General features: G+C 45.3%; 1 long non-coding RNA gene across 50 annotated transcripts in view; it reads right to left on the bottom strand.

Annotated features, from left to right (window-relative positions):
* Positions 1 to 15802, bottom strand: part of LOC132329728 (uncharacterized) — a 397002-nt gene that overhangs the window by 137458 nt on the left and 243742 nt on the right. For 41 of the 50 annotated variants that reach the window (XR_009487141.1, XR_009487139.1, XR_009487143.1 and 38 more), the window contains 9 exons: positions 15122 to 15247; positions 14769 to 14931; positions 12584 to 12695; positions 11769 to 11998; positions 11391 to 11519; positions 7259 to 7405; positions 5202 to 5293; positions 1500 to 2575; positions 1192 to 1379 (listed from right to left, as the gene is read on the bottom strand). This is a non-coding gene — a long non-coding RNA (uncharacterized LOC132329728). Of the gene's footprint in view, positions 1 to 1034; positions 1138 to 1191; positions 1380 to 1499; positions 2576 to 3286; positions 3449 to 5201; positions 5294 to 7258; positions 7406 to 10432; positions 10612 to 11390; positions 11520 to 11768; positions 11999 to 12583; positions 12696 to 14768; positions 14932 to 15121; positions 15248 to 15802 lie in introns of all 50 variants that reach the window. The other 9 variants (XR_009487148.1, XR_009487164.1, XR_009487146.1 and 6 more) reach the window with 9 other exon arrangements.

Here is a 15802-nt window from a genome sequence, read left to right as displayed (position 1 = left end):
AGCATTGTCACCAAGGGACAATCCTTCCTGTGGCCTTCTCTGATGCAGTGACTCCAACATGGGAAGAGCTGTGGGTGACACTCATCTGGAATTCTGTCAGCCTGTGGAGAGAGGGAGCACCTCTCCCATAAGAAAAGGCTGGGAGAGCTGGGGTTGTTCAGCCTGCAGAGGAGAAGCTTTGGAGTGACCCAGTTGTGGCCTTCCAGTGCCTGAAGAGGTTGACAGGGCACATGGAGAGGGACCCTTCACAAGGGCCTGGAGTGCCAGGCCAAGGGGGAATGGCTTTAGACTGACACAGGGGAAATTTAGGTGGGATATTGGGAAGGAATTGTTCCCTGGGAGGCACCACAGGGTGCCCAGAGAAGCTGTGGTTTCCCCTGGATCCCTGGAAGTGCCCAAGGCCAGGTTGGATGGGGCTTAGAGCAGCCTGGGACAGTGGAAGGTGTCCTGTCCCTGTGGAATGGGACAGGTTTGAGACCCCTTCCAAACCAAACCATTCCATGATTCTGGTAATTACAGTGAAGGAAATAAAGAGGTTTGCTTTCCTCCCCAAACCCTGGCCCAGACTTTAGCAAACTCAAACCAGAATGTGAGAGAACTGAACATAAACAGCTGAAGCTACAGAATACTTTTCTGACCCTCTCTGTGCTCCAACACCACCATTATTGGCATATAAGAGAAAGAGATCTGATTCATGAACATAATGTCAAAATTCCCTGTACTTTCCACCAGCTGCATGGGAAGGTTTGGGAGCTGCACACACACTTCTTCTCTCCTCCAAAGCCCTGAAGGTCTAAGAGCTGTGGAGTCATTGCAGGGAACAGGGAAAACTCAGTGAGATGAGACCTGACCTTTGCCAGTCCTTTGGAGCACTGCAGCTCAGACCTGGAGCACAGAGCACTGAGCTTGCTCTCAGTATTTGGTCTCAGTATTTCAAGCCAGTTGTCTGGTTTGCAAAGCCCTTTCTGGGCTGCCTGGGACACCCTGGGCAGTGGGCTCTGCACCCAAATGTCAGAACTGGGAGCTCTGAACACCTTGTTTGGCACACACACACGTGGAAACTGCTTCATGTCTCATGTACCAGCACAGCTCAGCACTCAGGCTGCTCCTCCAGCTCCTCTGTGACAGGCGTGAAATCTAAATTAAAAAGAGGCAGAGCTGGAACCAAATATTCCAAAGTCTCATTCTTACCACTTCATCATCAGCAAAATGCTTTCACCCATAATTGTTCTCATTACAACAGAAAAAAAGCCAGAGCATAAACAATGCTGAGCTTGGTATGCAAGGGATGGCATCTCCACGGCTGAACTGAGAGTGCAGCACAGGCGTGTTCTTCAAATTGGAGTCAACAATTATTCCACACATGGCAGAGGATGGAGCTGAAAATAAATAGAAGGAAGTGACAATCTGCCAGGTGGTGTGTAAACATGATGGCAGCCTGAAAAGATTCCCAAAGATATTCTTTTACTGACATTATGTCTTCAAAGCATTTGTCTTACCTTTAAAAGATGCAGTCTGTACTTCCTTGTTTAAAATTACCCATTTACTCGTTAGGAAGAGTTTATATTATGTGTGGTTTTCCCTTCAAATAATGAAAATATGCCTTTAATTGTCACGATCTTTTAAGTTCTTCTAAGCCTTTTGATGTTTACATTTTTGTAATGAACTTTCTTATGCACTTTTATGTAAATAATTATTGTTTTACATTCTTTTCTGGAAGAGGAGAAATTTGATGGACTCTTGGTTTGTCCAGTGTCATTGGAGAGGTGGCACTTTCATCCTCCAATCCACTGTCACTTCTGCAAGTCTATAAATGTTGGAGTCAGGAAATAAACTTCCCTTCTTTTTACCTTGGAAGTTCCAGCGTTCATGTAGTTTTATTTTGTGTCCTATAACAATATTTAATCATGAATTATTTTTGCTCAGAAGTAGATTTCATGGCTGTGTTTGGTGTTAGGATTTGTCTCTGGCTCATTTAGATGGCTGTGAGGTCTCTGATACCTGGAGTTCACTCTTGCCACCAATTGCAATTTCAGCTTGGAAACTCAGCCTCTGCTCCTCTCTGAGTGGCCAAGGGTTCTGAAAAAGGTTCCTGGACAAAGTGACCTCCTGTCCAGCCACACCATGAGCTGGGGAAGGACACTTTGGACATTTTCAGTCATCACTTGCATTTTTAAGTTGGATTTTAGAAATTGGTTTCCATCTTGGGCTTCCTTCCCTCCCTTTGTCCTGCGCACACGAGGGAGCTCCAAGTGGGATTCGCTGGCTCCCTGGCACACGTTCTGTTTGCCTGTCTCCTGCCACAGCCACAGAAGCAGGAGCAGATGTTGGTAGAACATTCCTGAGCGTCGTTCTGGGGTGTGCAGCCAGACATTTGTCAGGCTGCTTTGATTTCCTGAGGACCGTGAGGCAGGTTCTGCTGGATAATTCCCATCTGCGACTCTGAGCCGCTCCTGCCAAATCCACCCCAAGCCTCCAAGGAAGATTTCCTCCTCCAGATTTTTGCTCAAGGCTACTTTTTATTAGTTTTCTTCAAGAAATCTTCCTTTGTTTTTGTTTTCCCTTGTTAACACTGCTGTGAAGATGGAGAGAGGCAGGTTTAGGTGTAAGGAAAAGATGCACATTCCCAAAAGACAGCCACATTCTTTGCCACCCTAGTGTTTACAAGTGCTGCTAAAGCCAGCAAAATCACAAAGATTTCAGAAAAAGAAGTTTCTATCCTCCCACAGCTGAAGAAACATCATCATTTAAAAACATTATATACATGTCAGAGTAAACTTCCTTTTTTGTCTAAGTGCCTGCAAACTATTTTCCAAAGGACTTCTGGAAACAGCAGATCACTTTTTTTGCATTTGTATGTAAAAGATTAACACATATTTTGCAATGCCTTCAAACACCCTTCAATTTCACCTTTCGCCCTTCAAAGTCCAAGTGGACTTTGTTTTGTTTACCCACTCCGTATTTTAATTAGTAAATAAAGTTTAATTAAAGTCTTATTGCTGAATATCACCTTTGAATAGAATAAGCCAAAGTTTTGCACGAGATTGAAAATGCTTCCAGATTTAGAGAAATTATTATGTGTAAATGGGCAAAGGCATTGTCTCAAAACTAAAGGAAGCTTTCCAAATGCTTTCTTCATTACTAAAATAATGTTTGAGCATGGGGCAGGAATTAGGTAGTTTTTTTCTGCAGGGAGAAAGAAAAAATGGAAAAAGCCATTTTCCCCACTCATTTTTTTACAGGAATCTTATCTAGATGTTAAACTTTTGGTAAGTGATGCATTTACCTTATCTCTGTGAGTGAGGAAGATACCCAAGCTGTGGCCTTGGATAAACATCACAGAGATGGGAACACCAGGAGCACACGGCCCTGATTTTGCAGGGCTTGCCGGGTTCCTTCCCAACACCTGGCTCGTTTGCAGGTGCTTTAACGGGATCTAAGGCAGAGGCTGGAAAGGCCCTTTGTGGGTGGGCTGTGCCCTGTGGGGGAAGCCCCGCCGAGGGTGCATCCCGGCTCCATCCCTATTCCCATGTCCATCCTCATTCCCGTCCCCCTTTCCATTCCCATGCCCATCACCCCTCCCCACTCCCTTCTGCATCCACTCCCTATTCCTATCCTCATTCCCATCCCTGTACCCTTCTCCGTTCCCATCCGTATCCCTTTCAATCTTCTCACTTTCATTCCCCTCCCCATTCCCAAGACCCTTCCTATTCCAATTCCCACTCCTTTCCTCGTCCCTATTCCCCTCTCATCATCATCCCTATCCCTCTCCCCATTCCCGTTCCCGCCGGGCGCGGAGGCGGTGCGGGAGCGCCCCCTGGTGCCCCCCGGCCGCAGGCCAGGTGCGCCCGCGACCACGCGGGGAGAGCACCAGGGGGACAGCAGGAGACAGCCAGGGGAACAGCAGGGGGACAGCCCGGGGAACAGCAGGGGGACAGCCCGGGGAACAGCAGGGGGACAGCCAGGGGAACAGCAGGGGGACAGCCAGGGGAACAGCCAGGGCGACAGCCAGGGCGACAGCCAGGGGGACAGCAGGAGACAGCCAAGGCGACAGCCAGGGGGACAGCCAGGGCGACAGCCAGGGCGACAGCCAGGGCGACAGCCAGGGCGACAGCAGGAGACAACCAGGGGGACAGCAGGAGACAATCAGGGGGACAGCAGGGGGACAGCCAGGGGAAGAGCAGGGGGACAGCCAGGGGAACAGCAGGGGGACAGCCAGGAGGACAGCAGGGGGACAGCAGGAGACAACTAGGGGAACAACCAGGGGAACAACCAGGGGAACAACCAGGGGAACAACCAGGAGAACAACCAGGAGAACAACCAGGAGAACAACCAGGAGAACAGCAGGGGGACAGCGGGAGAAAACCAGGGGGACAGTGGGAGACAACCAGGGGAACAGCAGGGGAACAGCAGGAGACAACCAGGGGAACAACCAGGGGAACAACCAGGGGAACAACCAGGGGAACAACCAGGGGAACAACCAGGGGAACAACCAGGGGGACAGCAGGAGACAACCAGGGGAACAGCAGGGGAACAGCAGGAGACAACCGGGGGAACAACCAGGGGAACAACCAGGGGAACAACCAGGGGAACAACCAGGGGGACAGCAGGAGACAACCAGGGGGACAGCCAGGGGGACAGCCAGGGGGACAGCCAGGGGAACAGCCAGGGGGACAACCAGGGGGACAACCAGGGGGACAACCAGGGGGACAACCAGGGGGACAGCAGGAGACAACCAGGGGAACAACCAGGGGAACAACCAGGGGAACAACCAGGGGGACAGCAGGAGACAACCAGGGGAACAGCCAGGGGGACAGCCAGGGGGACAGCCAGGGGGACAGCCAGGGGGACAGCCAGGGGGACAGCATGTGTGCACAAAGGCTGCACCAGGGGAACACCCGGTGTGCAGGATGCGCTGCCAGGCGTTCCCCGTCCCTGTGCACGGCAGGAACTCAGCCACAGCGCCACTTGTGTCCCTTCCCCTGCCGCTTCCCTCCTGCTCCAGGGGTTGGGAAGGGCTGAGGAAGGTGCACAACACCGAATTCTCTCTGTGCAGAACCCCCCATCTGTCCATCTCAGAGAGTTCCTGTTAACAGAGCATTCAGAAGCAGCACCCTCAGCAGGCTCCTCTCCACTCCTGCCCTCCAGCCCAGTGGCACACGGAATCCCAAGGAATCTGAGCCTCTCCTCCCTTTCCTCACCTCCACCCTGAGACATCCAGCACAGCTGACACCCTCCTGCTCACAGGAATCCAAAGTTTTCCAAGTGAGTTCAATATTCTCATAGTCAAATCCTTAGGAAAAAAAAACAAAGTTTATCTTATGATTCATTCTAAAATGCAGAAGTCTTGTATTGAAAGTGTAAATTGATTGGGAAAACAGCTAAACCATTTCAGAGAGGCAAAGTCCTCAGTCTGTCTTGTTTCCATTACACGGATGAGGAAGTGTGACTGTTGTGCATAAGAAAAAGGTAAGTCATCTTCATAAATATCTCCAAAAGGCCATTTAGCTCCATCAGCAAACGAGGGAAATGAGCTATTTAGCATAGTTTAGTGAGTGAGTTTTCATTTCAAGGTTGAATAATGGCTTAAAAAAGAAAAACAAAAGAGGCTTTGAAACTTTTCCTAACCTTCAGCTCCACTAAACATGAAAACTGACTGCTGAATTCGGGGGAAGTGACCTATTTCTCAACACTTCAAAAAGCTTAAAACTGTGCAAATGACATTGACAAAACCATGTTGCTTAGCTTCCTTCACACAATATGGTGAAAATCAAGTAGAATATGAACACTACTACAGGCAAAAGGCCTAAAGAACAGAGTTCTCAGAAGAAATGCATTTGTCCTAAACTTATTCTTGATTTTATTTCTTATTTTAAAGCACCTCCCCAGTGTGTGCTATGAAAAACTGATCCCCATTTTGGACACAATATGTGTCCTTTTGATGGAGGGGTCAGTTACAGCTACAAAATAAATTAGAAAGTTTTTCCTGAACTTGTTTTTCAGTCTGAATTTTTCACCCAGCACTGCCACCACCAGGAGAAAAAATATTTTGGTTACACGTGGAAGAACAATACAGTCAACATTTTACTTATTTTGTACTTAAGTAAAAGCCAGATTTGAGTACAAAATATTGCATAGTTCACACCAAGGCATTCAGGTTATCTGGTGCTCTCCTAACACACTAAAATACCTGGGTTTTTAGAAGCCCTTAAGTAAATAACCCCAAACCCTTTTCTACACTATTTGTTTTCTTAGCAATGCTTTGTCAAAATCAGCCTTGATAAATGAAGGAAATTATTTGAATTGAAGGATTGTCATTTAAAAATTGGCTATTTTTCACAGTAACTAGCAAACCTTTCTCCAATTCAGGCCAGACAAGATCTCTAGCAGCTCCAGTTCTCTAAAGATGCCCGGGGATAATTTTTGAATTTTGAAATAAATAGCAGATACAATCTTCTTACCCCAATTTCCCCTTCATTCTTTGTTCCCCTCTGACATCAGAGCTTTCTGAGGTCTGACTGACAGAAAGCAAACTCTGGAAGCTGGAGTCTTATTGAAAACACACTCCAAGTGACTGAGAGTCAGGAGAAACCAGTGAAGTCACTGCTCAGAGCTGGGTTTTTACAGATGGACCATGGCACAGGCAGACAGCTTCGTGTGATTCCCCCTTTCCTGGGGCAGGGAGGGGTGTCTGTGCAGGGTGGGGAGCCTGGGCCTTGCTTTTCCTCCTTCCCCAGCACCACTCGTGGTTTGCTCAAGCAAAATTTCTGTTGTAACCACACAGGCTAGTGAAGAGGTTGTCAAACTGGGCTTCCAAAAGCCACACCTACCCCTGTTCACAGCCAAAACAGTCAGGATTAAAACCTGGGACTTTTGAGTCTCTCTAAGAAGGCAGATCAGTGAGGACAAAAATGTGGCTGCAAGCCCAAACCTTGGGCTCAAAGCCATGTCCTGAGCCACTCCTCCAGGGGAGCTCTGAGCCCCAGCTGGGGCTGTGTCCAGTGGGGATTCCCAGCACTGCAGGGAGGGTGCAACTCAGGAAAACACCTTTCCCTCATCTTCAAAGGACAGTCCTGATACAGCCCCTGCCTCCCTTTTGTTAACTTCCCATAAACCTTTAATTAGAGCCTGAAACTGTAAGGAAATTAATGTCCTCTGGGCTTTGGTTCAGTTTCTGGAGCTCTCAGAAAAAGAGTTTATCAAGAGCTGAGGCCCAGATTGGAAACATTGCTGAGTGCTGCTCACAGCTCTGCCTTACCTTCCTCAGAAAGTTGTCTGAAAAGAGAAACCCCTGAGCTCTTCCAAGTCTGTTTTGATTTTATGTAACTGCTCATTTTAATGTGGCTTCTCCTGCAAGTACCATCAGATCACTCTCATGTCCATAGCTTCAGGCAGCCTAAATTTCCTGGCACAACAATATTACAAAGATAGAGAGAGAAAAAATAGCCATGAGCTCCTTGTCATCTGCAACTGAAAGAGCAATCATACAAACGTGGAACAGTTTGGATTGAAGGGACATTAAAGCCCATCCAGTGCCACCCTTGCCATGGGCAGGGACACCTCCCACTGTCCCAGGCTGCTCCAAGCCCTGTCCAACCTGGCCTTGGGCACTGCCAGGGATCCAGGGGCAGCCCCAGCTGCTCTGGGCACCCTGTGCCAGGGCCTGCCCACCCTGCCAGGGAACAATTCCTGCCCAATATCCCATCCCTCCCTGCCCTCTGGCAGTGGGAAGCCATTCCCTGTGTCCTGTCCCTCCATCCCTTGTCCCCAGTCCCTCTCCAGCTCTCCTGGAGCCTCTTTAGGCCTTGGCAGAGACTCTGAGCTCTACCTGGAGCCTTCTCTTCTCCAGGTAAGCACCCCCAGCTCTCCCAGCCTAGCTCCAGAGCAGAGGGACAGCTCCATGCCTCCCTGGGCTCTCCCCAGCAGCTCCAGGTCCCTCCTGTGCTGGGCCCCAGGGCTGGGGCAGCTCTGCAGGTGGGGTCTCACCTGAGCTCAGGGCACAGGGGCAGAATCCCCCCCTCCCAGAGATGCACAGCTGGGACAGACACGGGCTCCAGTGGGGCCGGGATGTCCCTCAGAGCAGCTGAATCAGTGTTGTTGTCACTGCAGTGCACAGACCCTCAGTGGAAAAGCATCAACTGTCCTGGTGCCCTCCAGCTCCCAGCTGGCTCCCTACAGACACACAGCTTCTGGGAGCTGTGGAAGAGCTTCTTAGCCTGTTTTTCCCACACTCATTTCCTAACACACTGATGATTTTCCATTAGATTTGCCAGAGAGATTGACACCTTTAATGAAGTTACATTCCTGCAGGATTCATGCAAATCACAGGCAGGTGAGAGACACTTTGGCCTCTAAACTAAGCCTATGGAATTTTGATGGCACTCAGAAAAACAGAAGTCATGAAGCCTGTAAAACGACCACAGAAGATTAAATAAAGTCAATTATGAATGATAGGAAGAAGTCTGGGAAACATTTTGTTTCTGTGCACAATTTAACTCCTTACTTTCTTACAACTATAAAAGCTCTGTTGGAATGTTTACAGAAAGCACATTTTGGTTGTGCATTCAACAAGCTGATCCCCCCATATTTAATTAGAAAGGGGAATGCACACCTTCAGAGGAGCTCAGCAGGCTTTCAGAGAAACTGAGGACAACAGCAGCTGGCTTTACTGATAGTTCTAGCATAGATTAAAGTACCCTTCTTTGAAAACAAACACTTTTATAACCCCTTTTCAGAGCAAAGAGCATCTAGAAACCTCATCACTTTTTGACAGGCTGTTTTGCAAAATCCCTTCCGTGTCACTTGTTCTGTGATGTATGTACATATCTCAGCACACACAGTGATACATCATCTCTATCACTGCAGCCAGTGCTGCTTTGTTTGTACAAAAGCTTGGTTGTGGACTGAAATGATAAAAAGATGAACATTAAGCACTGGTTACAGATAAGAGTGCAACAGTGCTTCAGAAGAAACAGAAAGTCTTTGAAGTTGCTGAGAAAGTTGAACAAATGTAAAACCAAAACACAGCAGCCCCCCAGTCCCACCTGCCATGCCTTTTTTTTGGCTTCTCCCCTGCTGTGTACACAGAGAAAAATACAACAGCTCAACAATGAGCAACAATCCTTTCACATCAATCAACAGTCATGCTTTGAAATAATGTTGGTATATTAATTCTCCAAAGCCAGACATTGGACCAGATACTCTCTGCAAAGAAAGCTGTGATCTGCTACAGACACCCTTCAAAAGCCAAGAGCAGTGTAGGAAAATAAGCCAACATGAAGAGTTCAAAACTCCTAATGCTTGTGGACATGAGGAGAAAGTGCATGAAATAAAAGTGTTTGGAGTTTTTAGGTTGGACTTTGCAAACCCCCAAGCTGTGAAGATGAATTGTTCACCTGCTCAAGGAAGGAATGTATTTGACCATTTTCTGTGAGGATGGACAAAATTTCTTTCAATCACACTGGTAATGAGGCCATTCCCACATTACAGATGAAATGTGCATGTGATGCTCTGAAAGAGGACTTTGTCACATTTCTCTTCAACAACCACTCAAAACAGAAAGATGGAGCTGGATTTTTTCCTGATTCCCAAGTGTAAATTTCTAAAGGCAGAATAAGGAGAGGCTCCACTGTACAAAATACATCAATTTAGGCAAAGAATATCTTTTAAAAATCAGGATTCTATCCCTGCCTGGATGGGGCAGCCTGCTCTAGTGTTCAAATTCTATCATTCTTTAGTGTTATCATCAGGACTTCCCAGGATCACAAAAGCTTGGAGGACACTGTAGAACCCTGAGTCACAAAACTGGGATGGGAAAGCTGCTTCCCAAAATGCTCAGATCCTCTTCACTTCAAATGTAAGCCAGTGAATCACTCATTTTGGCACATGCTTGATGTGTGCTAGCAAAACAAATCCCATTTTCCATTCCTGCCAATGGCTTTCACAGCCAGACCAAGAGCCTGAGCTCCCTGCTGAGTGTTGGCTGGTTTGTTCCCAATGTCCATCACTCCTGATCCTGTGTCCATCACCCCTCATCCCCAGGGTCCACCATTCCTGATCCCCAGGGTCCACCATTCCTGATCCCCAGGGTCCACCCCTCCTCATCCCCAGGGTCCACCCCTCCTCATCCCCAGGGTCCATCCCTCCTCATCCTCAGGGTCCACCACTCCTCATCCCCAGGGTCCACCACTCCTCATCCCCAGGGTCCACCCCTCCTCATCCCCAGGGTCCATCCCTCCTCATCCCCAGGGTCCACCCCTCCTCATCTCCAGGGTCCACCCCTCCTCATCCCCAGGGTCCACCCCTCCTCATCCTCAGGGTCCACCCCTCCTCATCCCCAGGGCCCACCCCTCCTCATGCCCAGGGTCCACTCCTCCTCATCCTCAGGGTCCATCCCTCCTCATCCCCAGGGTCCACCCCTCCTCATCCTCACTTTCAAGCAAAATGAGGTCAACCTGGCACAAGCAGGTTGACCTCATACACAAGCAGGACAACTCAAGTGAGCCTAGGTGTTGTGGGAATCTCCTCCAGAGATTCCTTCTGCTGCTTCATGGCAAGCATCCTTCTGCTGGCTGCCATGGGCATCAGGGCAGGCCTTGGAAGCCTTAATTCCTGCAGGGAGAAATTCTAGTATGACCCTTGCCTCTACAAACAACTCCTTCTACAAACACATCTCACTCCAGAGAAAAATCTTTTACAATTCTTTCTTTTCCCTGCTTCTTTCACCTGGATTACAAATACCATTTCAGTTTCTATTCCAGTTCTCTGGCACCCCAAGGACACCATGGAAACACATCCCCCTCCCACAGATTGATTGGAGCTGGCTCCAGAACGTCCCATCTTGGCTCAGGTGACCATTTGCCAGCCATTACTGAGGTGTCTTGAAGAGCTTTCTCTGATCTCTGATATTCCCCTGTCATCTCCAGTTCCATTGCACACATCACAATCCATTAGTAGCACCATTTTTCTTTTCTCCCCACTGTTCCTTTTTTGCTGCCATTTCATTTAGACAAAACTAAAGCAGGACTATTCCTTTGTATTTTGGGGGTTTTGACATGTAAGAAAAACATAGCTTCCCTTTCTTTTCATAGGATATATGAATTTAAAGTGCAATCTTTACTGACTTGCTCAAGTATAGTGTTTAACAAGAAAATTCTCTCTCTTATGTGTTTTATACAAAGCACAGAGAAAAAAGGAAAATCCATTTGTTCATGTAAATTACACAGAGAAAATTTGCAAATATTAAAATATAAAAAATTAAAATAAAAATAGAATAATAAATATTATTTGGCATAGAACCATAGTTTTAGTTAAATATTTTGAATAGGACAAGTTCAAAGAAGCGGTATCTAATTTACAAAAATAGATTCAATAGTAGCTGACACTGTTACCTCAAATCCACAACTGCAGATTAGTCACTTTACCAATTTTTCAATAACTTCTGTAGGATTCCACAGACTCTGGTATGATTCTATTATGCCATGACTCACAGCTGATGAATGTTCTTCCAATTCTCTCTTCTGCAGAAATAAAATTTATGAATGGAGTGATTAGTTCCTAAAAAAGATTTTTCTTTCTAGTATTGTAGAGTCATTTTAAAACAGACCACAATTAAACTGTCAATGAGCTAATTAATATGACTACTCCAAATTTATTAACCAGAACCTGCCTACATAGAGAAGGTAATTAGTCTTGGTTATATATATATATATATGTATATACACATACAGAAAATATAGTCAGTATATTCTATTGAATTATTTCATTACCTTAATGAGGAGGGAGGAAAAACCACAGCCACCTCTACCTTCTACCAATCACAGAGAAAATTCTTCAAATATTATTGGAAAAGCTATGGAATTCTGTGAAATAACATGGGGAATGCTGCCTGTCCACTTTGGGAACACACCACCAAGTCCAGACAAAGAAGGTTCCTTAGGAGTATTTTATGCCAGATTCCATCTCTGTTCAAATGCTCCAATTTTCACATGGGATAAAGCTGTAAGAAATAAGAATTTTTTTTTTTTTTTTGCGTTTCTGATAGAAAGGTAAGAAAAAAATTAACATCTTACTACATTTTAATGCTTAGCTTGTGGAAAACTCAGTCAATAATAAGATTAAATCCAAATTCTATGACTGAGGGGTGACAATATGAGTTTTGCTTTGATTCTCAGCCCTTCCATTTTTTGGTCATTACCAAGAGCTTTGTTAACAAGTGACCTCATGAGAGGATTTCCTATCTCTCCAGACTGTTCCTTCATTTCCCAAACATTCCTGCAGCTCTCTGCCAACTGTTGAAGATTGTTTTGTATCACTTCATTTCTTCAGTCCACCAAATCCTGTTTTTCCACCAGCTCAATAGAAATATCAATGCTTCAGCAAAATCAAAATATGCAAACCTGACAGTTGAAAAAACCCCAACCAAACATCTCCCTATGCCCAACACACTTTGCTAATTATTAAATTTGTCTTTATTTCCAACTTCAGCAGCTGAGTTTTTCTCTGTGTTTGTCAGAGGTGTAGAAAACCCCAGCACCACTGCTTCATTTCTGTGCTTAATTAGATGCAAAAAAAGGAAAATCACCTCTCAAGCTGCTCTTCAGTGAACTCTGTTTTTATTGTGAATACATTTCTCTAACAAGTTCCAACAGTTGAGTTAAAATTTCTGTCCAGCACACATTTATCCCCTGGTGCACCTGCAAAAACAATTTTTTAAGTTAACAATTAGCAATATATTCTGCTTTAATTACAAGAAGCAGCAAAACCATGAACTTTTTATCAAATCTGCCACAAATAAGTCCATTTTTTATTTTGGCAAGCCTTAACTGAGCTATGAACAGTCTAATTTGCCCTACATTGCCCTTAAATGTTGAACCAAAGAACATTTGTGTGATAGCTTGGATGGACTTAACCCCCCACCAATATGCAATAATAACATCCTTTCCCTGTTATTTGTATATTAGCATTAGAATATCCCAAAAATACTCCTAAAGTCACCTCTAGAACACTTCAGCAGGAACATTAATAACCTTTAAGCAAAGTTCTGTGTTGCCAAAAACACTCTTAAATAATATTTTAGCATCAGCTTTCTCTACAAGAGCAATGGGGGTGATTATAATTGAATTACAGACAAAGGCAGGACGGGTACAAGGGACATTGGTTTTTTTTGTCTCTTCTAGGAGAAATCAGATCTAACTGTGGGGGCCTCATACAAATGAAGGAAAATTACATCTCTGACATTGGTTTTTTTTTTGTCTCTTCTAGGAGAAATCAGATCTAACTGTGGGGGTCTCATACAAATGAAGGAAAATTACATCTCTGTGTTACTTTTGTTTTCTTCATCACCACCACACTGAGCAGCCCCTGACTCCATGTGCTCTACATGGCAGGAAGAATATGGCAACAAAGCAGGTGGGAATCAGTTTCTTTATGCAGAAAAAGCCAGTTCTTTATGGTATAGGTGATATTTTACAGGATTATCTGGAGGCACTGTGTCAGATTGTTGGTGGGCAATACATTCACACAGTTCATTGGTCAGTACATGGTATTTTGCATATCTATCAAACTTCTATATTTTTAGTTAATTTACTTATTTTTTCTACTGATTCTCATAAGACAGATCTTATTGTTTATACAGGTGCACTTATAGTTCACCCTAGGAATAGATTGTTGTGTTAACAAACTCTCATTCCCAAGGTTGTTTCCATATGGGAATTTCCAAAGTATTTAGCTGCATTTAGAAGTGACAGGCCAGCTACTAATTTTGCTATGCAGGCCTGATTTTATGGGGCCTTTCTTTAAAAATATGCATATTATATATATATGTGTGTGTGTGTGTGTGTGTGTGTGTGTATGTGTGTATTTCTTTTAAATATATATAATATATCTTTTTCTACCTGTCTACAACAGCAGAGCTTCCTTTTCCCATCACATTTCCTATTAAATCCCCAAGAAAAGTCATTCTGGTGGGCTGGCTGACAGTTCTGAATGTCTGAATATCTGCTTTCCAGCGTGCTGCCAATGTGCAATGACGTGGGTTTTGAATTTGTTGGAGAAGGCTCCACCTTGAGAGCCCCAGTGCTGAGAGCTCAGAGCCAGCCTGCCCAGCCCCCAGGGCACCAAACCCCTGTGGCATGGTCCTCATTCCAAGGGTTCCCATGATGCCTTAAGTTCTAGCTTTCATATTTTTCACATTCTGTGCTGCCTGGGTGTGTAGCTCTGAGCTAAGCGTTGGTGAGATCTCTTCACAGGGTAGTTAGACAAAACAATTCCTTTTGTAGCTTGGGACCAAAGACAACCTTTACAATTTCAGGCCCAAGAGCACAAACAACGTGGACTGAAGAGAGAAAAACAAGCAGGATGGGACTTCATAACCTAAAGCTGGAATGGGACAATGAACTCCAAGATGCAAATGGAGCAGAACTGATCAAAGTGACCGACCCTGTGACTGGTTGTGCATTTTGTGCCCATTTTGGTTCACCTTGGGTGCAGCCCTGGCTGGGCTCTTGTGCTGCCCAAGGTGGATTCATGGAGGAGATCCTTTTAATAAATCCCTGCTTTATTCTTTAGCTCTGGCTGGCCTCTGTTCTAGGGCAGCCTTCACAAGGCATCACCTACACGTTTCCAACAGCCACAGGTACACATGGGGTTGTATTCCTATTACCACTGAGTTGCTTCAGAGGATTTGCCTTCTCCTGCCTTTTTTCATGAAGTAATATTACAGTTGTAGACTATGTGTGTTATGAACTGTTTCTTTAGAAAACACCTACCCTCCAATCAAAATTATTTTCTCTGTGATCTCATCAGCATCATTAGAAATACACCAGACTGATTTATAAAACCCCTGGAATGCCAGTGCCCTCCTGGGCTGCAGGATGTGCTGCCTGGGCTGGCTGATGCAGGTGCAGAGGACACAGGGTAACCAAAACTCAGCTGTCAAAAGGAGAAAAGTAGAGATAAATACATTCTGCAATGGTACCTGCAGAATTCTGATACCTGGAAAAACAAACTGGTTACTGGGAAAAAGTTGGTCACCTTGGAGCACTTCATGTTTTGTTGTTAAAAGGGATAATAACCCACCAATCCATAAACCATTTTAAAAACCAAAGAGGTCTGAAAGTACCTTTCCCAAAGCATTGGCTCCAGCCCAGTCAGTTCAGTAAATAATCGGATTTGAGGATGCAACTTCTATTCCCTGAGGACAGCAGGGGATGTGAAGCATTAATCCAGTGACCTCACACACACTAATCTGTGGATAAAGAGCACCATGAGAATGAAATCAGGACTTTTCTGTCACAGAAGGATGGGAACAGCATTATGGAGAAAAGCCACAGAAACCTCTTGCACACAAAAGGAAAAGAGTTCTGCTTAGAACAGAAGGGCTTGTCTGTGTTCAGGGGACAGCTCTCACAGGGTTGAGATAATTCTCACTGTATTTTTTGACAGGAAATTCACCAAGATTTGATTAAATTTAGTAATCATTTCTCCAGAATTTATGAAATTCTTAAATGCAAGAGACTGCTTAACAACATGTTCCAGCAAGAAAGAAACTCCTCAGTCTTTCCAGCAGAAGTTGAACTGTGCAGCTCCTTTTCCAGCATTTCTGATGAACATGTTCCCTTTTCCTCATGCCAATCAGAACAATGCCTGTATGAGAATGAAGCCCAGGACAACCTCCCTCTCCAAGGGAGAAGCAGCAATGCAGCATTCCCACCAAAAAAGCTCCTTAGGTCAATTCTGCTCAGGCAGAGAGAAGAGTTTGACTCTCCAAGGGAAATATGCACAAACTTCCAACCTAGTTCAG

This window comes from Haemorhous mexicanus, chromosome 7 (genome assembly GCF_027477595.1).
Source record: "Haemorhous mexicanus isolate bHaeMex1 chromosome 7, bHaeMex1.pri, whole genome shotgun sequence".
Classification (NCBI taxonomy): domain Eukaryota; kingdom Metazoa; phylum Chordata; class Aves; order Passeriformes; family Fringillidae; genus Haemorhous; species Haemorhous mexicanus.
The sequence above is the reverse complement of the archived record's forward strand: the minus strand, read 5'-3'. Positions and strand labels throughout refer to the sequence as shown.